General features: G+C 42.4%; 1 protein-coding gene across 2 annotated transcripts in view; it reads left to right on the top strand.

The window, feature by feature from the left end:
• The first annotated feature begins 11,740 nt into the window (after nucleotides 1-11,740).
• Nucleotides 11,741-12,687, top strand: part of Tmem150c (transmembrane protein 150C) — a 65,469-nt gene continuing 64,522 nt past the window's right edge. Inside the window, exon 1 of one of the 2 annotated variants that reach the window (XM_078021473.1) lies at nucleotides 11,741-11,929. The gene's annotated coding sequence lies outside the window, so the exon portion shown is untranslated. Of the gene's footprint in view, nucleotides 11,930-12,073; nucleotides 12,210-12,687 lie in introns of those variants that run through there. The other variant, XM_078021472.1, reaches the window with a different exon arrangement.

Here is a 12,687-nt window from a genome sequence, read left to right as displayed (position 1 = left end):
CCATGATTGTGATACCTTAGATATATTATTATTATTTTAGTCATTCTATTATGGTTATGTTTTATTATTATATAATTATGTTATATTTAAGTTTTCGTGGGTGTTCCACATCTGGGATGATGGGACAGAATGGATTAAGGAGAAAAGGGCAAGAAAGAAGCAAATAGCCTGGGGTAATGGTGGGGAGAAAAGAGAGAGAGGCTTTGTGAGAGAAGATGGGGGTGTTTTGAAGCCCAGGAGGCAGCAATTGAGTGCTGGTCTTCTGTGTGGAGACCTGGGCTAGGATAATGGAGTACTGAAGTGAACAAAGCAGAGGCCCCTCTTCACATCTGCCGCACTCTATCCCTGATTGTGCGGGTCTGAGGCCCCCGCGGTTTTCTTAGTGACAATGTTTCTGTGTATCCCGCCTCAATCAGCAGCCTCCAACCTGCCCACCCACCACAGTCCCTGCAGGTCACAGGGGTGGTGGGGGAGGGGTGCTGGCAAATTATGGAATATTATTAAGATGTTAAAAGTGACTTCGCTCAACTTCTTCTATTTATTTATTTATTTATTTAAACAGTTGTAGATGGGCACAATACCTTTATTTTATTTGTTTTTATTTTTATGTGGTGCCAGGGATCGAACCCCAGTGCCTCACACCACAACCCTGCCCCTCCCCAACTTCTTTTTTGAGGCCAGGATTACCCATGACAATGAAACTAAAGATAGCAAAAGAAAATACCCACACATTATAGTTGGAAAGGGTCTTACTCATTTCATATGCTTCCCTAATTTCTCCTCTCAGTTGTTTATCGTTGCATAAATAAATCTCTAAGGTCTAGCATCGATGTTTGTGTTACCACAAGCTTCAGTCCCATTCCAACAAATGCTTATTCGTCACCTGCTAGAGGGAAGGCAGTGTGCCTGCCTCACATGCACGGAAATGGCTCTGAGTCTGCTCCCCCAGTGGAAGGATGCTCCCCGAGGCAGCGTGCATCTCTCACTCATGTCATTGTCCCCATCGCCTTGCGCAGGCCGCTTTTCAGTTAACACGCTGGAGGAATTGTGTTAAGGTGTGAGTATGATGACGTCAGTAGAAGGCTGCACTTTGAGGAGTGAAGGTAGAGGAGTGGAACTAAGAGGATGAACATGAGATGGCTTCAGGAATGTGTGTGCACAGAAGGGACCACAGTAATTAGAAGTAAGGCCAGGAAGTGGGATAGGGTCAGGCCCTGCCAGACAGCTGGAATAGCATGATGGCCAACCAGTAACATTGAAGTATTTGGGAACAATGAGAGAGTATTATCATATTTTTTTAGAAATAAAATTCTTTGAAGGGGACTGGATCTGTAACCCAGTGGCAGAGTACTAGCCTAGCCCTTATGAGGCACTGGGTTTGATCCTTAGCAATACGTAAAAAATAAACAAATAAACAAATACAATAAAGGCATACTGCTGGGCGAGGTGGCACACTCCTGTAATCCCAGCGAGTCTGGAGGCTGAGGCAGGAGGATCGCAAATTCAAACCCAGCCTCAGCAAAGGTGAGGCGCTAAGCAACTCAGTCAGCCCCATCTCTAAACAAAATACAAAAAAAGGCTGGGATGTGGCTCAGTGGTTGAGTGCCCCTGAGTTTAATCCTCAGCATTCCCCTCCCCCCAAAAAGGCATGCTGTTCATCTACAACTATAAAGAACAAATTTTTTTAAAACCTAAATTTAAAAAAAAAATTCTTTCAAAATCCAAATGTGCATCAGTTAAAATTACTTTCTATTGTGAAAAATAACTTTTTTTTTTCCTTTTTCTTTTTGGTAGTGCTGGGGATTGAACCAAGGGACTTTTGCATGATAGGCTAGGGCTCTACCACTGAGTTATATCCCCTTGCCATATCCTGACTTTAACTTTTAACACAGAAGGGAATTAGTGGTTTGTAAAACTGAAAAGTCCAAAAGTAGGATGGACTTCAGGTACAATTTGATCAAGATCTCATTTTCACTTCTTTGTGATTATCTTGGCTTTTTCCTTTTCCATGTAAAGGCATCATCTCCAGACTGGTTTCTCTTGTGGTTGCAAGATTGCTATCAACAAAAACCAGGGATTTTTGATTCTTTCTTCATCTACTTATGAAAAGTCCCAAGTTTCACTCTTATTGGACCAATTTAGGTCTCATTGTTCCATAAACAAAGTAATGTAGCTAGAGAGGCTATTGCCATAGCCAATACCAATACACCCAGGCTGCATGGTTACCACATACTAGGAGAGGGCTGAGGAGGCAAATGTTTACTACAATATGGCAGAAGACATGTCCTTCTAAGGACACAGAAGAAAGATGGGAAATAGAACAGCAAGGAAAAATTTCCCCTATTAAAATTATTAAAGTAAAGTAGTAGGGGCCCAGAGGGCCCAGAAATTCTATGAATCTAAATTGTTATTAAAATTAATTCATGACAAAGGTGACAATTTGATGGTAAGTAAGTAGTTTATTTCATTAAAAGTGCTGGTAAAATTATCTGTCAAACTGGAAGGAAAGCAAGTTAGATCCCTATGTTGTAACATAAATAAAAATATCAAAATAGATCAGAGAATTAAAAGTGAAAAATCAAATCTAAAACACACACGCATACAATTAAAACATTAGAGGAAAACTGGAAGAATATCTGAATAACTTTAGGGTTGAAAGATCTTTTCAAGTAAGCCTGGAAACCCAGAAGTCACTTTGAGAAGAGAGAGAAAAAGAAAGGTGAAGCTGGCTTTGAGCCTAAATTAAAAATATTTTAGTCAAAAATATCAAAACCAAAGTCAAAGGAAAAGTTACAAACTTAAAATAATTTACACACCTGTAATCTCAGGTATTTTGGAGACTGAGGCAGGAGATTTAGAAGTTCAAGGCCAGCCTCAGCAAGTTAATGAGTCCCTGTGGGGATGTAGTTCAGTGGTAGAGTGACCCTGATTTCAATCTCTAGTATCCCACAAAAAGTATTAGCTGTATAATAGAGAAAGGAGTATTATCCTTAATACATAAAAATTTCCTCATAATTAGCCCACAGAAAAATAGTAGTCAGAGAGGTAGAAGGAATCAAATTGACAATTTAATTTTTTTTTAAATAATGATAACAGTCTTGGAGAGGTGTAAAGAAACCAATATCTTCATATATTATTGGTAATGGTGTAAATTGTTAAAACTTTCTTGAAAATATATTTGGAAACATCTACTAATACTAAAAATATATACTTTTTGAATAAGAAAACTCATGTTTAAGAATTTCTTTCAGAAGTAAAACACAAGCACATTAGTATATGTATCCTGTACATTGTTAATAGTGGCAAAAAAATCAAAAAAACATAAATGTTTATCAAAAGGGCTATGGTTAAATATATGGGATACATCCAAATTATGACACATTACTAAGGTGCTAAACTGTCTTAGCCCAGTTTTTTTTTTTTTTTTTTTGTACTGGAGATTAAACCCAGGGGCACTTAACCCCTGAACAACAGCCCCAGCCCTTTTTTAGAGACAAGGCCTAGCTAAGGTGCTTAGGGCCTTGCTAAGTTGCTGAGGCTGACTTTGAACTCCGATCCTCCTGCCTCAGCCTTCTGAGCCGCTGAGATTACAGGCATGTGTCACCATGCCCAGACTTAGCTCAGTTTTTTTGGAGGCTAGAATTAGCCCTGATATCAAAATCAGATGAAGATATGAAAAAAAAATTGCAGACCAATATATCTTGTGAATATAAATACAAAAACTTTCAACAACATACTCACAAATCAAATCTAGCAATATATTAACAAGATTATACACCATGACCAACAGGGATTTATTCCAGGAATGCAAGTTTGATTTAACATCTGAAAATAAATTAGTGTAATATATCATATTAATAGAATAAAGGACAAAAAATATGATCATCTCAATAGACACGCAAGAAAGATTTGAAAAAATCCATCATTAGTTCTTGACAAAAGCATTTAAGTAGAATAGAAGGAAATTTCTTCAACCTCATGAAGGCCAACTACAAAAAATCCACAGCTAATATCCTGATTTCAAAACTTACTGAAGTAATGAAGTCAGGATGGTACTGGCATAAATTCAATAGATTAGAATACAGATTAATGGAACAGAATCAAGAGTCCAGAAATAAACTCTCACATTTGCAGTCAATTGATTTCAACCAGGGTGCCAAAATAGTTCAAGGGGAAAAATATTTAAGAAATGGTGCAAAGCCAACTGGATAGCCACATGCAAAATAATGAAGTTGGACCCCACCCTCCCATCATACATAAAAGAAACTCCAATGAATCAGACTTGGGTAAGAGCTGAAACTATAAAACCCTTAGAAGAAAATACAGGAGTCAATTTGGTGACCTTGAGTTAGGCAAAGTCTTCAAGCATAACACCAAAGCATCAGTAACAACAACAAACGATAGGTAATTTGGGGTTCATCAATATTAAAAATTCTTATGCTTGTTAGGATGCCTTGATAAAAAGAAAGCCAACAGAATGGGAGAAAATATTTATGCTAAGCATTTAAATATAAAAAAATCTGATGACTCAATAGTTAAAAGTCAAATAACCCCAATTTTAAAATGGGCAAAGGATCCTAATAGACATTTATTCAAAAAAGATTTACAAATGGCCAACAAGCTCATGAAAAGGGCTTTAAAGATGGCCCCCAGGGACATGCCACAACAAGACTCTATTTTGCTCATTAGGAGAGCTATAATTTTTTTTAAAAAAGTTTTTAAAATAGATAATAACAAATGGTAAGAATATGGAGAAAGATGGAATAGCCACTTTGGAAAAGAGTTTGCCAATTCTCCAAAAGATTCTATAGAGAGTTGCTATATGACCCAACCACTCCTCTACTATGTATATATACCAAAGAAATGAACACGAAAACATAAGCACAAGTTTTCAGTGTTCACAGTGGAATTGTTCATGTAGCCGAAAAGGTGGAAAAAATCCAGATGTCTATCAACAGATGAATGGATAAATAAAATGTGGTATGTCTATTCAATGGACTATTATTTGGTTAAAAAAAAGGAATTAAGTACTGATACATGCTAAAACATGGATGAACAAGTTAAAACATCCAGACACAAAACACCATATATGTAGCTGGGAATGGTGGTACATTCCTCTATCCCTGTGGCTAGGGAGACTGAGACAGGAGAATCGTGATGAGTTCAAGGCCAGCCTCAGCAATGGTGAGGCACTAAGCAACTCAGTGGGACCCTGTCTCTAAATAAAATACAAAATAGGGCTGGGGATATGGCTCAGTGGTTGAGCAACCCTGAGTTCATTCCCCAGTACCCTCCCAACCCCCCACATTTATGTGACTCCAATTATATGAAATATCCAAAATAGGAAAATCTATGGGACAGATGGGGGTGGGGAGGATTAGAGAATGGTATGGGACTTATTTGAGGTGATGAAAATGTACTAAAGTTGATTATGGAGAATACACTAAAAATTATTGAATCGTACCTTTATTGCATGGTATGTGAATCATATCTTAATAAAACTATGATTTCAAAAAAATGAGTTAGCACTCTATTGACTCCACTGGATATCTATGACATCCTCAGAGAAGTCAGAAAAGACAGAAACAAACACACAAACATATATGCTACAAACCCATTTTATGTTAAAAATGTGAACATAAGTTTGTATAAGCATGAAAAGATTTCCAAAGGATACATACCAGGCTAACATTGGAGGTCAGAAGGAAGGGGTTGGAGGCAATGAGAGGGTATTAACTTACTCATTCTATATATTTGGATTTTTTTCACCTTTTAATTCAGCATGTAGAACTATGTATTCAAAAAGAAAGTGAAATAAAGTATAAAAGAGAAAATGGGGGAATCATAAGAAAGGGAAAAGAAAGCAAAGCAAGCAGGCCCACTAAGGCGAAGAGGTGAAAAGGAGAAAGATTCCCAAGACTCTGTCAAAGCAGGATTAAGATGTAGGACCTAATTACTGAGTGAATATGAGATCACTGGAAGAGAAAAAGGCACTGCCTGGCTGGTGAAAGACCCAGAATGTATAAGCATTTGGGGGGTCATCAGGAAAAAAAAAATAACTTTGCACAGAGGGAGAGACCACAGTGTTAGAGAAGAGCACAGGGTGCCAGTTATGGAGGACCATGTTACTAAAGGAGCAGCTGCCGGTGAAGAAGTATGCAGGAAGCACTTAGAGAGCGGGAAGGAAATCCAGGAGATTCAAGGACACTCAGGAACAAAAGCACATGTGAGTTTTGAGGATAGCAAAGTAGAGTGGGAGTCCCTGCAGGAAGGGGAACCCAGTGCCTTGGAAGTCATTCACTGTGAATCTACAAGGGCCATTTTTGTTTGTTTGTTTCCAGGGATTGAACCCAGGTGTGCAAGGCCACTGAGCCACAACCCCAGCCCTTTATTGTGTTTTGTGTAGAGATAGGGTCTCATTATGTTGCTTAGGGTCTTGCTAAGTTGCTGAGGCTGACTTTGAACTCCTGATCCTCCTGCCTCAGCCTCCTGAGCTGCAGGGATCACAGGCCTGCACACTAGGTGCTGAACCCAGACTGCTGGGAGCTGAAAGTAATGCAAAGACTGAAGGTAAAGGGGAGGTAGCAAGTAAAACCTACACCTGAGAAATTCCTCCTTGAAGAGAAGTGACGACACTGGAGCTTGCCTGAGAAAGCAGGATCTAAGGAAGGTGACTTTAGGGGGGAAGAAATGTCATACATATGTAGGCTAAGAAGAGGGAGGGATTCGATGCCCGCTGAGAGAGGACAGGATAAAAAATAAGAACTGGTAGATTTAGACTTGGAAATAAAGTGGGGGACCTTCATTTTTTTAAAGGTGGGAGGAGAGAGGGAAGGGCAATGATAGAGGATTATGGAGGACAAAAAGATATGTCAGTGGGCTGGCAGTGTAGTATAGCTCATGATAGAGGGCTTGCCTAGCACATGTGAGGACCTGGGTTCAATCCCCAGTACAGTGGGGTGTGTTTTCAAACAGCCTCCAACCAGGGGTGATATTTAGCAACTAGTGAAGAAAGGGCACCAACCTATCCAACACTAGCTGTTCTGCATAGCAGGATCCAAGAAGGCTCAATACTCTGTCTGGTGTTAACTCTTGAGTTCAAAGGGTAGATAGAGACTGTGTGCCAGACAACAGAGTGCGGCAATAAAACTATAGGGCTGAAGCTTGCTTAGAACTTCCAGACTGAATAAGAACCACCTAAATTTCTCAAAATCAGCCATTTCTGATGAAAAGAATACTATACCCTAAAAATGATCAATCTTGAGCTCTCCCATTTAGAAGGTGTTTTTAAATCAAATAAATAAAGGATATCTTCCATAAACTTAATGCATCTTTGGCAAAAAGGTCCAAAGAAGGGATTGATTAAAATCAAAACTGTTCATACCCTTTTGGATTAGTCTGTAGCAAACAACAGTCCCTTAGTTAATATGGGAAAAAAATGGAGGTACAGTAGGTTTTAGAACATGGAATCTGATCTTTATTTGAGGTTTTTCCCCCCTGGAACACCAGTCTCAGATGGCTTTGTAATTCTGATTTCCGGGGGAGGAGGAAAGCGAAAGTGATAATACCTAACACACAAGAGAATACAGGAAAAGTGCTTGGGGATTCCCAGTTTACAGTCGCCAAGTACCTAATGTGGAAACCGTCGCCAAGGCAATCACATCACCCTTAGCCACAAGTCGCCTCCAAAGGAAGGCACCTTGATACTTGTCAGTACCTCATTTTGAAAATGCTTCTTCCTTATCACTCCAAACCATTGCTCCGCTCCCACGCCTGATATGCTGATGTGAGGGCTGCTTGCCCTGTGCAGCACAGCCTGGAAAATTGGTCCTTGATCTATGGCATGCTGTAGCCTTTTGAAAATAGAATTTTCTGACCGAAGGAGACCTTGACAATCATATAATCTGAGCCCTTTAAAGATGAGAAAACCTCAGCAGACAGCTATGATAGAAGGTTAAACCAACATTGAGTATCCCAGCTCTTTAATCCTGTATCCTTAATGCTAACTTGCTTATGGGAAAGCTTGAGTCATAATTTATATACACTCACCAAAGGGATTTCTTGACACATTTCACTTAATTCAGGTAAAATGCCAGAAGAGACATCCTCAGAGGTTTGATATGGATTGCTGTAGAGCCGATACACTGACCCAGTAGGACCCGTGGTATAAACATGACACAGCTTTAGCTCTCTCCCACCAGCCCTGTTCCAACCTGCTCTGTGGGGCTGGTTGTTTTCCTGCCACTTGGATGAATGAACGCATAGGCTCTACAAGTAACTTTCAAGTAATAAAAAGGCCTCAGGTCACTATCAGCCAAAAATACAATCTTATTTCAGTTATTAATATTTTTGGTATAGTGTAATAACACACAGAATCAAAAAGTCCTCCAAATTTCAGTGGGAAATGGGGGTGATGGGAGGCACTGTATTTCTTGCAGTCTGGCTCTTCTCCCCTCCATTACCCTCACTTTTGTAGGATGGAAGTGGGGGAAGAGAGAGCTAAGGATGTAGAAAGGTTGGGATAGCTCTAGGCGACATGGCTTCCCTGGCTCATAGCAAATGCTTCCACCTCTTCTTGTGGGTGCCTCTCTGGGTTTGTTGGATCCCCATTCACTACCCCCACTCCTGGTGGGGTACATCTCATTAATTCCCTTGCACAGGCAAGTTCTTAATGCCTCTGACTGGTGGCTTCAGATTCTTATCCCTACTCTGAGGATCTGGCGGCAAACTCTGACCTCTTTCTTCGAGATCTCTCTGCCTTTCCAAGTGGTCCTCTTGAGCAGGATCAAAGTCAGCCCCACACTGTGTCACACTTAGATTTGTCTCCTGGGGGAGTAAATTACTTCCTCCACACAGTCCCTACTTGGTGTTCAGGAGACTTTCGCCAACTCTGCTTTCTCAGGCGTGAGCCAGACACCAGTCCACAGTGTTCTCCAAATTGCAGCGGGCACATACCCAGTTCTCTGAGATGTCTGCCTAAAGTCTCTCTTACCAGATGAGAGAAAGGACCCCTCGGTGCTGAGAAGGGGCTCTTAGAACACTGACGACTTTGATGATTTTGCTGACACCTTCCCTAAGCCACAGCAGCCTGGTCAGCATCAACTTCCACCCCTTTATTCCTTAAGGTAGGTGAGAGTTTAAGGGAACACACATGGTGATTCAGCACCTTGTTTACTATGTGGGAAGAGTTGGCAACTATTACCTGGGGACTCTGTCAAAATGGGAGAAAATAGTAGCTCCCGTTGAGCATCCTGTTACCAAATGTATTTTTATTCTTTGTCCAATTGCCTCTTGCAAGGTTTTTTTTAATAGGTAGATTTTGGTAAAGATAAAATGCCATTTCAATAAGCTTTGTATGGTTGCTTATTAGAAACTACTGAAATTACTGGTTATTGGATAAAGGTTGGCAATAACTTTGTTATACAGGGACTTTTATTATAACAGAGTTCCTTGCAATTGACCAGCAACAGGGATTTCCAGAATCTCTTAAGCAGTGCTTCTCAAGTCTGTTTGTTCAAATGAATAAGGGAAGTGATTTGAATCCTAAATAACAACAGCAAATTGATTGCCCAAGAAAAAGAAAATGAATAGGAATATAGAATTTCTTTATAATCGTAAATGTTCTTTTGTCATTTCAGTTACATAACAACTTCACTTACATAAGAAAAACAGACATCATACTCAGATGGATGCAACCTTGTGTTGGTTACCAGAGAAGGGGTATGCCAACTTATAGAGTAGTGTGGTGTAGAAATCACAATGGCTCCTTGTGGTCCTGTAGAATAACCATGTCCCTGAATATTAATTTCCATCCACTCAACAAAATTTGTGACTGGCATCATCTCTAGGTCTTAAGTCTTGTTTCTTTCTTGCTCATTCTTTAACTCTGTGCCCTTTCCTCACAGCCTAAAGCATTTTGGAACACTCTTCATAGGTCATTTAAAGGTATGGGGTGAATCCTTATGCACTTTTTTTTTTAAGACAACCAGTTCTGAAATGGTATTTTGATCTTACTTATACACAATTTTAAAATATCTAAGGTCACAATGAATACATGGTGGACAACTGATTTTAATGAGTGGGATACCAAAAACAATAAAAGAAAAGTAAAATCACAGTTAAACTTATATTTTATCTTCAGTTCTCTCCAGCTCTAGATAATTTAGCAGAACTTTCATAATATTAGCAGAATCTGCTTATAACAATCCACACTTTCTATGGCCAGCATTTTAACATACTGTTTCAAGCAGTCAATATCACTGTCAGGAATGTAATTCATTTCACTCTTGGGGTTGATTTGGATGGACATTTTGGAGATGAAGGTGGCAGTGATTTAGTACTGCTGATAAATGGCACTGAGTCTGCTGTCCATAAACACACTCAAGTTAGTTTCTTAACAAAAGTGGCTCAAACAAAATAAACAAACAAACAGTAACAACAACAAAAACTTGGCTCTAAGTGAAAATTAAAATGAAAAATTTCAAGTAAATTAAACATGGTGCAGGGATTCTCAATCCTTCCACAGAGAAGAGGAAAAGTAAAAAGTAAATTTACAAACTAGGGATCCTATTCCCAAGAATAGGATAACAAGACTGTTATAAGCATTAAAACATCGGGTGTGCTTCATCATCAAAATACCCATGTCCTGGCTCTACCTGGTCCCCAACCAAACTCTGATTCAATTCATTTGAGGTGGACCTAGGCATTTATATATATATTTTTAAAGCCCCCACTGGTGAGTCTGACGTTCAGACACAGTTGAGAGGAACTACCAATTTTTTTGATGGATCTACAGGTTTTAAAACAAGAAATTGGAAGGAGGTCTAGCTGAAAAGCTCTTTCAGCCATCTCAGAAAGAAATGAGGGGCAGAGGAAGACAGTGAGTAGGGGTATCATTAGAGACAGGATTCAGGGATGGGCCTCAAACAATTCTAAACTTTGGGAGATTTCATAGACCACTTTGAGAATCTGATGAAAGTCAGTTACTCTCCTCAGGAAAATACTCATGCGTTAAGCCCCACAAAATTTAGCTTATATTTTCAGCAGATACTAGACTAGGATTAAGTTTTTGTTTTTTTCTGTTTTAATTGGATAAGTTATAGTCACATTCATTAAGGTAAGGAAAAACAGTAGAAGGCCGACTGATCTCGAGAAAGTAACAGTCCAGCAGCTAGGACAGAACAGTTATAAGAAATCAATGTGCATACACGTAGACAATAATCTCAAATCTCGGTGGGGAACAGGAGAGTTCTGGAAAAGAATGTTGAATTGGAGAATCTGAGTAGGTTGAATCGGGGAGACAGGCTTTGAGAGGCAACAGTTTAAAAGATCGGTATGGTCTGAAAACTCTCCAAAGCAAGGTGGTCAGACTGGGGAGGTTTGGATAAGGAGGACACTAAGGCTGCGTTTGGATCCTAAGTTAACCATGGGCATGTAATAAAAAATGGCATTGACCCGCGCTGCTGCTAGAATGGTGCCACTGGGAGGCCGGGGTCTGGGGTGGGGGAAGCTATTAAAATGCTCATGAATGCAGTTTTATGACGGACTCGGACGAAACACGCGAGGAAAAAAGCGAGCCTGCGCTGGGAGGGCGGCCTTGGAGTCCGCCGCAGTTCATCGACAGGGTCAGAAGTTGGCCCTGTTTGTTCCATAGGATGAAAGAAAACCGCGGGAGAGCACTGAGTGTCGGAGAACCACATTCAGCCAGTGAGCATGAAAATGAATTTTAGTTGCTATATGCAAAAACCCTAGGTGTGGGGACAGAAGGGAGCCAGCCAGAAGGTTACAACAGGTCAGGAATAAATAACCACCAGGCGGAGGATCCCTGATTCTGTCCTTCCTTTTGTTGGGTGAGGAGCGCCAGGCAAACGCGTCCACAAAGGCTTTGGAAGGAAGAGGTTCGACCGTCCACACCCGGCTCCAGCCCCGGGTGACTATGAGGGGCCCGGGGGGGGGGTCTAAGCCCGAGACCCGGCGGGCTCTGTTCTCCGGGGAGGCCTGGAAGCGGGGACCCCAGAATAAGTCGGGGGCGGGCCGCGGTGCGGCGGGAGGGGACCAGCGCGCGGGCGGGCAGATCCCACCCCTTCCTGAAGGAAGCGCCCTCCCCACCGCGCCTGCCGCCGCCGCCGCCGCCGCCGTCGCCGTCGCCGTCGCCGTCGCCGCAGGTCACGGCCCCGCTAGGCGACCGCGGCCCCGCCGCACCGGAGCAGGTAGGCGCGGCGCCCCCTCCTCCGTCCGGGCCGGCTGGCAGCCAGGGGGCGTCCGGCCCGGCTCCGCGCCCAGCACGGAGGCGGAGACCCGGGGCGGCGGGCGCTGCAGCGGGACTGGGGCGGCGGGTCGCCGGGCTGCGGGGCCCCTCTCGGCTCCGGACCCCTCCCCAGAACGCCGCGGGCGCGGGCCGTCCCTTGGTTTCCGGGGGCGCAGGCTCCCGAGCGAGTGATGGTGTTGCTGCTGGCTCTTCGCCGCTTGCCCTGAGCGCTGGAGCCCGCGCACCGCGTCCCCGGCACCGCAGTGCCGTCCGCCGAGCCCCTGCGCCGCCCGCCGGCCGCGGCCCCGGCCCGGCCCTTTGACAGGTGTTTCCACCCCGCGCCCCATCCTTCGGTTATGGGGTAGACTCCCCTGAAGGAAAACGACCCGAAGTTTGACCTCCCGGTCCCTCTGCCATTCTGCGTTCACTTCGCCGCTAGC

The sequence above is a fragment of the Ictidomys tridecemlineatus genome, chromosome 9 (genome assembly GCF_052094955.1).
Source record: "Ictidomys tridecemlineatus isolate mIctTri1 chromosome 9, mIctTri1.hap1, whole genome shotgun sequence".
Classification (NCBI taxonomy): domain Eukaryota; kingdom Metazoa; phylum Chordata; class Mammalia; order Rodentia; family Sciuridae; genus Ictidomys; species Ictidomys tridecemlineatus.
This window is presented reverse-complemented; position numbering and strand designations above follow the sequence as displayed.